This window comes from Paroedura picta, chromosome 4, assembly GCF_049243985.1.
Source record: "Paroedura picta isolate Pp20150507F chromosome 4, Ppicta_v3.0, whole genome shotgun sequence".
Taxonomy (NCBI): domain Eukaryota; kingdom Metazoa; phylum Chordata; class Lepidosauria; order Squamata; family Gekkonidae; genus Paroedura; species Paroedura picta.
Window position 1 is genome coordinate 85,532,056 of NC_135372.1, and position 12,009 is coordinate 85,544,064.

The window sequence follows — 12,009 nt, forward strand, 5'->3', positions numbered from 1 at the left end:
ACAGAGCTTCATGGATATAATATGCAACATCAAATAAAAAAATAAATAAACACAGGTTCATTTTTTCCCTCTTTTTCTGGCTATGTAAAATTGATTTTCTATTCCAGCATAAACTCCCATATTTTCTTCTAAATACCTTCAGTCTTTAGTCCTTCCTTATCTGGCTTCTCAGTTAAGGCTCTGCAGTACAATTCACACAGAACTGGATTTTTTACTAACATTATGAATTTTCCTATCCATACAGAAAACCATATTTAACAGTGCTTCACTGTTAAAATAACAGCCTAAGGGGTGGGTGGGCAAAGATTAGGTGAAGTGCATCCCGATTGGGCCCTGACTCGGACAAGCCATGCCCACTTATTCCACTAGTGGCTTAGGAGCAAATTTAGTAGAACCCAGATACAGAGCCATGTATTTAAAAAGTGGAAAAAAACAAATCAATTAATACTTTCCTTAGCAGTCAGTTACTAAGTCAGCAGACCTACCCTTATCACTATAATTCCACTTGAAGCATTTCACATGCCTCATTTTGGCAATATGTACAAAAATTATACATGTATGGGGCAGACCTGGTTAATATTCACTTGACCTAGTAAGTCTAGGGTATTGCAAAAATAATACAGCAAAAATGAGCTTCACAACATTCAGAATGACCACAAAGCCACAGCAACCTTTTTTTACAACAGCTGAGTCACTTCATAGTGGGACAAAATGTAAAGCTGACCAGGAGAGGGAAAAGACAATCAGCACATGATATTTTTCCTCTCTGCTAAATAAGTAGTGAATACATCCGTTCCACTATACATATCTGGTAAGGCCTTGGAGGAGGAGCATGTCTCATGGCTTAAGTGCCACTCAATGCTTAACACCCACTCAATGCTTAACACCCCTAAGTGCCTCCTCCTCCAACCAGCTTGTCTGTCTGCCCAGTAGCCAGCCAATCTCCTTCCATCCCCTACCCCTGAACACCTCCTCCTCCTTCCACTTGCATCTGAAGCTTGGAGGCTGCAGATCCCTGCCGCATGAGAGCTACTCCTGCTGGAGAGTTCCCTGCAGCCTTTTCAGGTCTGGGGGGGGGGGATGGAGAGGCCACCCACAGGCTTCTTCCACCCCACCCCCCAACTTAGCACCTGTTGTATTCCTGAATGCAACAGGCTTTTCCCCTAGTCTGCAATAAAGGCAACAATCCACAGAATCTAATTGGAGCCAAATGGACTTCAGGTTCCTCCCTATAAAACAGTATACATATCTTACATCCATGCTGCATGGCAAACTGCTTTTGAAACTAATGGAAATATTCCCTTTGCTTTTGAAACCAAGGGAAATTAAGGGTAAGCTGTTTAAAATTCAGAAACAGCAACACAAGCCCATTACATGAACCTAAAGAATTATTTGAATTCTAACCAAGATGAAGGATACTCCAGAAGTGATAAAGCAGAAACTTTTGCCCTGATTCAATGGAGCACAATCAATCTTTCTTTCTTTCTTTCTTTCTTTCTTTCTTTCTTTCTTTCTTTCTTTCTTTCTTTCTTTCTTTCTTTCTTTCAGTAGCAGCACCCTTATCTCCTTAGTGACGCAGTCACATCTGGAAGTCCTAGCCTCTTCCCCTGTTTCTGTTGATTTAACAGTCTTCAGCAAACATACAGTCTTTCAAAAAAAAAGTTCTACAAATATCCCTTCATTTATTATAGTTTTGGTCTCTTTCACAGGCCATTACATCTGCAAACTGGGACCATTACTTTCAATCAGCCTTTATAAAAGGGGCTGTTGTTTGTCCAATTATGTTGTTTAAACATGCACAGACTATGATACCGGATGGAAAAAGGGTTCACATCATGTCATGCCATCCAGATGGGATGCCAAGAATGGTTTCTTCTGCTGTCTTTAATGTGGAAGGAAAGCCTACAAAATTAGATTGTGAATGTTGAGTATTTTTGACATTTAAATATTTTCATAACAAGAACCCATGACAGCTCTTCAAACAAGCATGTTTTTTTATTTTCATAAGGCCCTCCATTAGCTCATGTTGTTTAGATTGGTAATACTTGCAGTGTATAAATGTTCTTAGCACATGGCATATGAAAACAAATAACTTCCCATTAGATGTGCATCTCCTCCATCAAAACTGAGAACAAAATGGCATCTTAAAATTAAATTATATTGACAAGGCTGTAATCAATATTATAATGTGGTCAGTAATCTTATGCTTGTGGTAGAGCTTTTGGCAGTGATTAACTCAGCTGCCTGGCTATCACAGAAGGGCTGGCCAGTCAAAATGCTTCAGCGGAGTGATCTCAAGGGGTAACACTGCCATTCTCTGACTTGTTTTACTCCTAAGAGGCTCTAGATGACATTGACTGGATTATTGTAGCTGTAGAAAGGACTACAACAAGCAAAGGGTCCTCAGAAAGGAAAAGTTGGAGAAGCAGATGGCCCTCAGTGCATGCTATCTCCTAACAAATGGAAGTGATGGTTTGTTTGGATGAGGACAATTGCTTTGCCATCTGCTTATGGCTCAGTATTTTCACATAAATTATTACTGAGAATCTATTGGGCCTAAATGCAACCATCCCTAAATAAAAGAATTTAAAAAGCAAGAGAGTTCTAAGGTTGGAAGAACCTAGGATGAATATGAAAGATAGCTTGGACTCCCATAGAAAGATGGAAAACTGGCTGGAGGAACCAAACATAAGGTTGCCAACTGATCAAGAACAAAAAATGCCCTGGTCTACACTTAAGTTTTGAATTGTAGCCTGATATGATGGTGAAGCTTTTTCAAAACATGAACATTTTCACCTGCATGATCATTGCACACTAATATTTGAATTACTGCTAATCAAATAACTAGCAAAAGCTAGAGCAAAACAGGAATTTCCCAGACTTCATGGTGACCATGTTTGGTAGGCAACCATCAAACTAGAACAGAACACTACCACACTGGGCAGCCACAATCACCTGTGAGCAGAACCTCTGATCTGGTAACCTGTCTACAACTGTTGAATGACTCACAAACATCCAGCAAACAACTGTCACGATAGAATTTATTTTCCTTGCCTTATGACAGCTTATATATCTGCACAGTAGGTGAATGCTCATGAATGGTTGGGTTGGATAATTAAATGCCTCCCGCAAGGCCATGTGAAAATATGCCTGCACAAAATAATGTCTAAAGTGCAGACTCTAACACTAAACAGCAGGACTTTAAAGAGTACTTATAATTGCTGGCTGACTGATTTGCTTTGCTCACCATTTACTTATGTAGCTGGCTGCATAGCAGGAACAATGACAAATCTGTGGGGGAGGGGGAAAATAGAATTCCCATAAAACTGTATGACAATGCACATGCATGAAGCACTACCAGTGGGACATGCTTGAGTGTATGAAAGTAACCAATCATGCTTGGATGGAATGCAAACAGCTGCACTGATCCGCAGGTAAAAAATCTGTTCCCTGTCCACAACCAGCAAACAGGCTGTGAGCATCTTTATTTCAAAAGCTGTCAACCCTAATAATAATTGGCCAATAGTAATACGAAGCAACCTGTAATTTATGGAGGAATACTGAACAGGTCTACTTAGAATACTATTCAAGTCTACAGTAGGACTTACTCCCAGGAAAGTATTTTCAGGATTGCTCTGTAATACTGTTGACTCTCAATATTTTCTGTTTTCTTCAGAATGCCTTAGATGAAACTCTGTTTTTATATAAAAAGATAAAATGCATAACATTGTGCTTCCCCCATAATGTTCTCCTAAAGTTACACAAGCAAACACACAGAGGCACACACAAATAGGTTTTGTACTTTTTCCATTCTCTATAAAAACCAATAGTTGCATACTGTTACCTTCAATGTAAGACTTTCGCCAAAAAAAATATTATCCTAGCTAGTTTGTTACGAAAACATTTGAATAAAAAAATCAGCTTCAATAAATTATGTAAAAGGCCCAATCTTTAATCAGCCAAGTCTTAATAGGTTTGGAGATAACAACACCAAGATATAGCCGAGGACATAAAATAATCGTAAAATACTGTAATTGATGATGCATTCTACTTTGTTGCGCCTACACATCTGAAAAAGAAAATGTTGGTTTCTTGTCAACACTGAGGCAATATCTGGCTTTCAAGAATCTTATGTTCTGTTTTATATTCTAAGTGAAAAGACTGTGTCACAGAAGCAGCCTAAATAAAATTGACCTCATCAAAGAAACTGGCCCAGGATCTTTTAGAGGGGGAAATTAACTTCGTAGTGAATCGAATTTAAGCAAATGTAGAAACTAAAATCCCATGTTAAGTGCCAAGGACTATTCAAGCTTATTATCAGCTGCAAATATAATCTTTAAACGTCCCGCGGCGCGAGGCGCCGTGGACTAAATAAAACAGTAAGGGCTGATGGGGAGGAGTTAGGGCGGGCTCTGTCCGGGATAAAAACTCGGAGGAGAGAATCAGGAGCCGCGAAGCAGCTCCTGATTTGCTCCGAGTGGCACTCCGTCTCCCGAACGCCGCGCCTCCAACTGTGCAGTCCTCCCGAGCCGTCATCCTTGCCGGATAGCCACCAGGAAGGAGGCTTGCCCCACACTGGTGGCCTCGGGGAAAACTGCTTCACCTCCAGCCGCCGCCTGCCCTTACACACAGAGGCCGCTCCTACCTGCGCCCTCTCTCCCACCAAGCCGCCCATCCCCGCCCTTCCCACCCCCACCCCAAACACCCCTCACAGCCTGCCAGTGCCCATGACCTTCCCACCCCCCCACACTTACCACTCACCGGTGTGCTGCTTTGCTGCCTCTCCAACCGGCAATTTTAGTGGAATATTGAAGTCACATTAGCGGTCTATATATTCCCCACAGGTTTCCAGGCTCACCGGAATCACAACAAAGGAGGCGATATTTCCCCCCACTTTTGCTCGCCCCTGGCCATCAATCAAATAGAACAGCCAATAAACTGTTGTGCTTGTGCTCCCGAAAAGCCCCTTTCCTTTAAAAAACTGTTTTTTAAAAACCCCAAAACACCACCAGCAACAAATATTTGTTCATTCATTGTCTCAGAAAGACCTTTTTCGCTGGCGCTGGAGGTTGTGCTTAATCATTTTCACACTCTTCAAGTAAAAAAAAAAATTTCAGCAATGGGTGCAATTTCTGGCCGAAATTACGGGCAGTGTCGAACTGGGGGCTTTATTGTGCTCGGAAAGTTTAAAGACAATTGCAGAAGGGAGCTTTTTTTACTGTTAAGCACTTTAGAATTGCTTGTGAAGGGACTTCAGCTGAAGAAACCTCGTGTTCGCTTATTCATTGCTTTCGGTGGTTTATGGGGGGGGGGGATGGCGATCCCATCTCCGGAAGCTTGGGAGCAGGAGCTAAGGAGGGACATTCTTTCTATCACTATTTTGAGAATGCACATGTCTTTTGCTGATGTGTTGTGGATTGTGCTCAGAAGTCAAGTGCTTCTTTTGGGGGGAATCCACTTTTTTGGATTCCCCCTGAAGCTCTATAAAATTCCAAATATTGCTGGAGTTTGGCGGGAGTTTGGCGGTTTGTTGACAATGTGATGCGGAATGCTAAAATAATAGCATTTAAAAACTGTAAGACTTCAGCTAAAGTTAAGTTGTGCTGAATGGACCCCAGTGTTCCCCCTCCATCATTCAATTCCCAGCATAGGCCATTTTGGGAGATCTAGGCTCAGTTTACATGTCCTTGCAGCCACACAGGCCTCCAGCTGCCTCTGTAACCTGTCCTCCTAGCCAGTCATAGCTGCAGTTATCCCTGCTGGCACTCCCTGCCCACAACAAAGCCACAAACAAGATTCACAGGTGAGTCAGAGACCCAGCATCTGTATGTAAAAGGAGGACTTTTGGTGGAGTACATCTTAGCTGGCAGGAATAAGAAAAGGTAAATATCCAGGAGCCCTGCCTTGCTTTGTGGATGTCTTCTGAAACATCCCTGAGGGAATATGCTTTCAGAAAATTCCTACCTCATGCTCACCTTTGCTCCCTAAGACTGTTTACGCACTGGAAGTTTCATGCTGGAATGCAGGCTGGAGTTTTAGTTGTGGCAGGTTGCCACACCTCTTCCTTCAGCCACACGGGGGAGCATTTGGTCTGGTGCACCTCATCTGCCCCCGATTTGTGATCCTGCACAGGAGCAGGAGCTAGAGCCTCTTGTGGCACAGAGTGGTAAGGCAGCCGTCTGAAAGCTTTGCCCATAAGGCTGGGAGTTCAATCCCAGCAGCTGGCTCAAGGTTGACTAGGCCTTCCATCCTTCCGAGGTCGGTAAAATGAGTACCCAGCTTGCTGGGGGGTAAACGGTCATGACTGGGGAAGGCACTGGCAAACCACCCCGTATTGAGTCTGCCATGAAAACGCTAGAGGGCGTCACCCCAAGGGTCAGACATGACTCGGTGCTTGCACAGGGGATACCTTTACCTTTACCTTTACAGGAGCTAGGGCAGTAAAGTTCCCAGTGCTTAAATGGTCTAAGAATGTCAAGTTATCCAAAAGGGGCTGTTGAATTCCATATTGGGTATGCTACATCATCTGAACCCATTCACTGCACAGGCAACACAAATAACCACTTGGAATACCACTGCAACAAAAGCATAATTTTATGTGAGAACTGTCCTTCCAGTTGTTGCTCCTAACTTCTTCCCCCTTGTATTGAGAGCTGCTTATCTGGGGAAAACAGTACTATTTGTGTAAATGATTTTGAAATAAAGCTGAATAGATTTATAAACTGCAATACATCCCAGGTCATCTACTTGATCAAATTCTCTTGTTTTAAATTTTATGTGGGTTTGTCCTCACGTTTGTCCTCACATCCCTTGAAAAGATTAAAACATAGTGTCATAACAGCTCCCCGCACATAACTTTTTGAGGAAATGAACCATTCATGGGATGATTTGAAATGCATAGCAATTGAACACATATAGGGTTTAGGATGTTCTAATATTCCTAGATGTCTTTTGCAGAAGGAAGCTGAATGGATCTTTAAATTAAAAATGTTACAACCTGAGGGACTAAATCATTTCTTGGACTTAACATGAGTTTTGTAATTAACCTTTGTTTATAATTTGTGGCAAGTGGAGTATATTCCTTAAGAAGAACAGGTGCAGTTTATTAAACAATGTGCCTATGAGTCATAGTGAAATGGTATGTGTTCCCAGTGTAACTAATTAAACAATGTACCTAATGAGCATGATCTGAAATGAGTTGATCTACTGTTTTATGAATATAGTGGATAACTAGAGGCTTTTGGGTCATTTATAAGGTAGTTACCTTCATGGACCTTTGATGGACCCAAGTTATATGGCTTAAAATATAAAATATAAGGTAAGTATATGTTCTTTAATAATTCCCTTTTTGATGTGAGACTTTTTTGATATAAAATATATATATTTGTTTCCATATTTAGGTAGTGTGTTGAAGACTTTGTTAGTATCTCTGAAAAAACATATTAAGAAATAAGGTAGAAAACTATTTCAGTTACATAAAATTTATATATATAATGTTATATAAGTTCTGCATGAAGACATGATATACTTTGATTTTGTTACAGTTCACTGATGAAGTAAAATAAGAAAATGAGGTTTTATACCTAGGAACCCGTTCTGTTGTTTGAATAAAATTTTTGCCATTGCCAGCTTGAAATTTTTTTTTTTTGTCTACTTATCTGGGAAGTTGTAGCAGATTTCTACATAGTTATGTTTAAAGTTAGTTCCTAAATACTGTATATTTATAAATCTTCTTCTGAGCCTGGCCCCAGAGGGTGGATGAAAGCATCTGTAACCGCTCTGCAAGAGCAGTATAAATAAAGTGCTAAGGGCCCTTGGGGTGGGCCCTGTCCATGATGGGGAAGGGCGCCCATTGGCTCCTTGCCCCCTGACTGACAAACAGAGGGCCCAGATTGGGCCCTCTGCTTGTCAGTTCCTGGACAGACAAGTCAGGAGGCGCAAAGCACCTCCCGACCCGCCCACCCCCCAACCTCAGCTGCCTTTGGCCAACAGCTGCCATTATGCGGCTGTCCGCCAATGAGGCAGGTAGGCAGATGGCCGCCCTAACCTGCCATGCAGCCCTGGGGGGGGGGCTCGGAGCAACCAGAGGACCCTTTGTCTCCCCCCACCCTCCCTTATGTCTGTCTCTCAATCTGCTCTGCGCCCACACTCTGCCACCGCTTTTCTCCCCCAAACATGCCCTCAAACACTCTGCTTTCCCGCCACCCACCCTTCTCTCCTCCCAACTCTTTCCCCATGGCATCCCCTCACTATTTAACCCAGCAATCCACCCCCGCTTTGCCCCCACACTCCGCCGCAACTTTCCCGCCCCCAAACAGGCAGCCACCCAGCCTTCTCTTCCCCAAACTCTTTCCCCGTGCCCCCCCAACTCGCTATTCAACTCTGCTGCCACAGCTTCACCCACGCGCTCCACTGCCACTTTCCTGCCCCAAAACACACAGCCGCCCACCCTTCTCTCCCCCAAACTCTTTCCCTGAGGCCCCCCACCTCGCTATTCAACTCCGCCACTGCCTCTTCGCCCCCATGCTCCGCCATCGCTTTCCCACCCTCAAACACGCTGCCACCCACCCTTCTCTCCCCCAAACTCTTTCCCCGTGGGACCCCCTCGCAACTCGACCCCCACACACCCGCCCCATGGACCCTTCCCTCCTTCCATCCCCCTGCCCCCTCCACCTTTCATTGCACCTCCCTGCCTGACTCCCTGCCTGGCTGCCTGCCTTCCTTCCTGCTTATTCTCCTTTCCCCCCTTCTCGCTCTCTCACTTTCTCTCCTTCTCTCTCTCACGCTTTCTCCATTTCTCAATGCCTGCCTGCCTGCCTGCCTTCCCTCTGGCCTGGGGGGGGGGTCTCCCCCATCCACCCACTACCTGCTAACGCCCGCTGTATTTTTCATACAGCGGGCTTAATTTCTAGTCTGTACAATAAATCTACAATGGCACTGTATTCTGCTAAAGAGGTCTACACTATCTGGACCAGCAATTTCCATAAGCTACACTTTTCTTTCCTTTTATTTAGTTTGTTTATTAGATATGATGGATAGTTTTTTATATAAAGATCTAAGGCAACATCTCTCCCTGTTATAATAGATATTAACCAACGTCTGGTTATTTTAACAATATAAAATATCCAAACTTTTATATCTGCAATAAAAAACGTATATGGAAATACTATATGGAAATATTTTTAGAAACACAAGAGCAAAAAGACTAATGGCAACTGGACTATACGAACAAAACAAAATGAAGGTAGAAGAAACTGATAAAGATCAAAAAATGAAAACTGATAAAGAAAAAAATGAAATTAGCTTTTGCTAATGTTGCTGAATTAAATACAGCCATTTGAGAGAGAAATTCAGAAGAACATTCAAAGCCTTGAATAAAAAGGTATGAGGAAGTAGATTTTGAACTAATATATATTGTTTTTTATTATGACATGTATAAAAGATTTTCTTTTGAACTTGGGTGTACTAAAATAGCCATAACTGCTTTCCAGAGATGACAAGAGATGTAATGTAGAATATGTGGTGACAATAAGCTTAATAATATAGTTGTAGAGTGCATCAGTTGTGAAGTTTGCAGCTTGGAGTGTTTGAGGTGAGGACTGGTTTATTTTATGGAGAATGTTATGGAGATTGTAATTAAAGGGATTTTTAGGAGAGGTTTTTTTCTGTTCTATACACTAGGTTATTGATGTATATGTCTCATTTTATGATCCTTTTTCTTCTGTATCCCTTTTGTTCCATTGTCTTGTTTTTCAAAAAAGAAAATGAGCAAAAATACATGATTGAACAATTGAGTGATGTACATGAATGTGTGAATCAGTTCTGGGTTCCATTCATTGTTTCATATGCAGACCAATTACTCTACTTTCTTTGGAGAGGGATAATGGAGCAAATATTATATATGGAATAATTGACCCTGTGAAAAATTTCTGTGATGGAAGACTAAAAGCTTTCCTATCCTTAATTCTCAAGTACAATTATTGTGTTGTTTCCTTCATAGTATTCAACTCATCCCTGTTCAATCTGCTCCAGAACAAAATTTTGAGAATTTTGACCACAGATTAAAGGGTCCACCAACACTATACTGCCTTCCACTGTGTAAACAGTGTAAAGAAATCTCTGAGGCCACAGAATGTGAGGGAAGGGTATTTTGATCCTCCCCCTCAAACAAACCCTCTTAGCAGCCAGGTTCACCTCAACTCTTCTTATTCCCTGGCCTATTGTCAGGTACCTCCTTTTATACACTTCCCCTTCCTACCCCTTAACTTCCCTTGCTTCCAATTGGCCCTCCCCCTCTTTATATCTGGCTTGGTAGCTTGTTATTAACAGTGTGCCATAACACCTGCCTATGCTTCGTCCTTTCAATGGGTTGTGCTCTTCCTGACATGAACTCCCAGCTGTGGGAGAGAGCACAGTCAGCTGCTTTGCTTTGAACTGATGGGGAGTTCACCCACCTTCCTTTCTACCAGACTGTCTGTTGAGCTGGGTGCCGTTAGTGTGGGAAGGAGACAGCCTTCTCCTCCCTGGGGCTTTTTTGGGAGATAACTGGCCAAAGAGGTTTCTTCAAATACTTCTGCTAACCTTGTCTGTGTCCTTGGTTTCTCCAGCAGCTTCCCAGATTGCTGCACCATTGAGACAGTTACTATCGGGTTGGTTCTTTCTTGCTTTCTTGTGGTCTGCTGATATTTCCCTTCTAATTGTCTTACTCTTGAGGTTTTTGGTGAACTGAGCCATGCCTCATGGTTCCCACAGTCAATGTGACTGTCAGAGCCTTCAGCAGAATTTCTGACATTTCCTCTCCACATCCAGGTAAGTGGAATTTGTCCAGGAGTTGGTGCTTTGTTGGGATGGGGTTTGGAGTTGTTCTGAGACCCTCTCATGATGCAGGGAATTACCTCTGACCCTGGACAGCTATAAAAAGGTTTTATGGCCTCTTTCTTTCCTTTGAATAATCAGTATCTGCATGTGAAGGGTCAATGTCATCAAACAAGGAGTCTATGTGTGAAGCAGTGATCCTTGACTACCATATTGCATACTTAACAGCTGAAAGGCAATTGTTATACAACCTGAGAGGATTGTGTTTAGCAATCTGAGTTTATTGTCATTTCTTCAATGAAGATTCAACACTTTCCAGATATTTTACCTTGTGGGGAGAATAGTAGATATTTGATAGAGAAATTAGAGCTCCTAAGTTCAAGGGCATGTTTACTGTTTCCACCAGAGTGTACATATTTTACACAAATAACAAACTACGTCTCTGAAAAGAAAGGAAAAAAGAAAACACTTTATTCAGAAATGAATATACCCCAAGGTCATGTAAAATAATATAGATGAAATTTGTACAGTAGTTCAACACATTAAAGGCCTAAGGAAACAGGTTACTGAGAGCCCTCCAAACCTCATATACTTTAATAACTTACAACAGAGAAGGATGCAGTAGCTTTGTCTGTTAAGCTCTGATCTCGTGAGGTATAGCAGGTACCTGCCTACCCTTTCTGACAGTTGTGGAGCCTTTTCAACTTGCCTCAAAGGGAGAAGATGGTCTGATAAACAGCTATGATGTTCTAACACAAACATTTTCCCATCACCAGCACAAATATAAACAGGATTTGTTTGTGTGTGTTTTTTTGCATGTCATAAAATCAAGAAATGCATTTGACCTGATGTTATGGCTCCCAGGGACAACATGCAGCAAAAATGACAACAATATTGTGATTACATGGTAGCTGGACAATGCATTCCCACCAGCATTTTAGCACTGGTTCTCTAGAGAAGTTCTTCCACTGTAGCAGGCCTCTTACCAAATTCAGTGGCATCTGAATTCAGTTTTTCCCTTCTCTGAAGATCACAGAACCAAGTTAGAAACATTCTGAAATTACTTCTCATCATTGGCAACATTGCGGGCCGTTCCGCATTCGTCCAAAATAGCACAATGGTTACTAATTGAAATCACTACAGTTTTGCCGTTATGCACAACGTCGTTGACAATCTGCAACACTCCTGAAACCG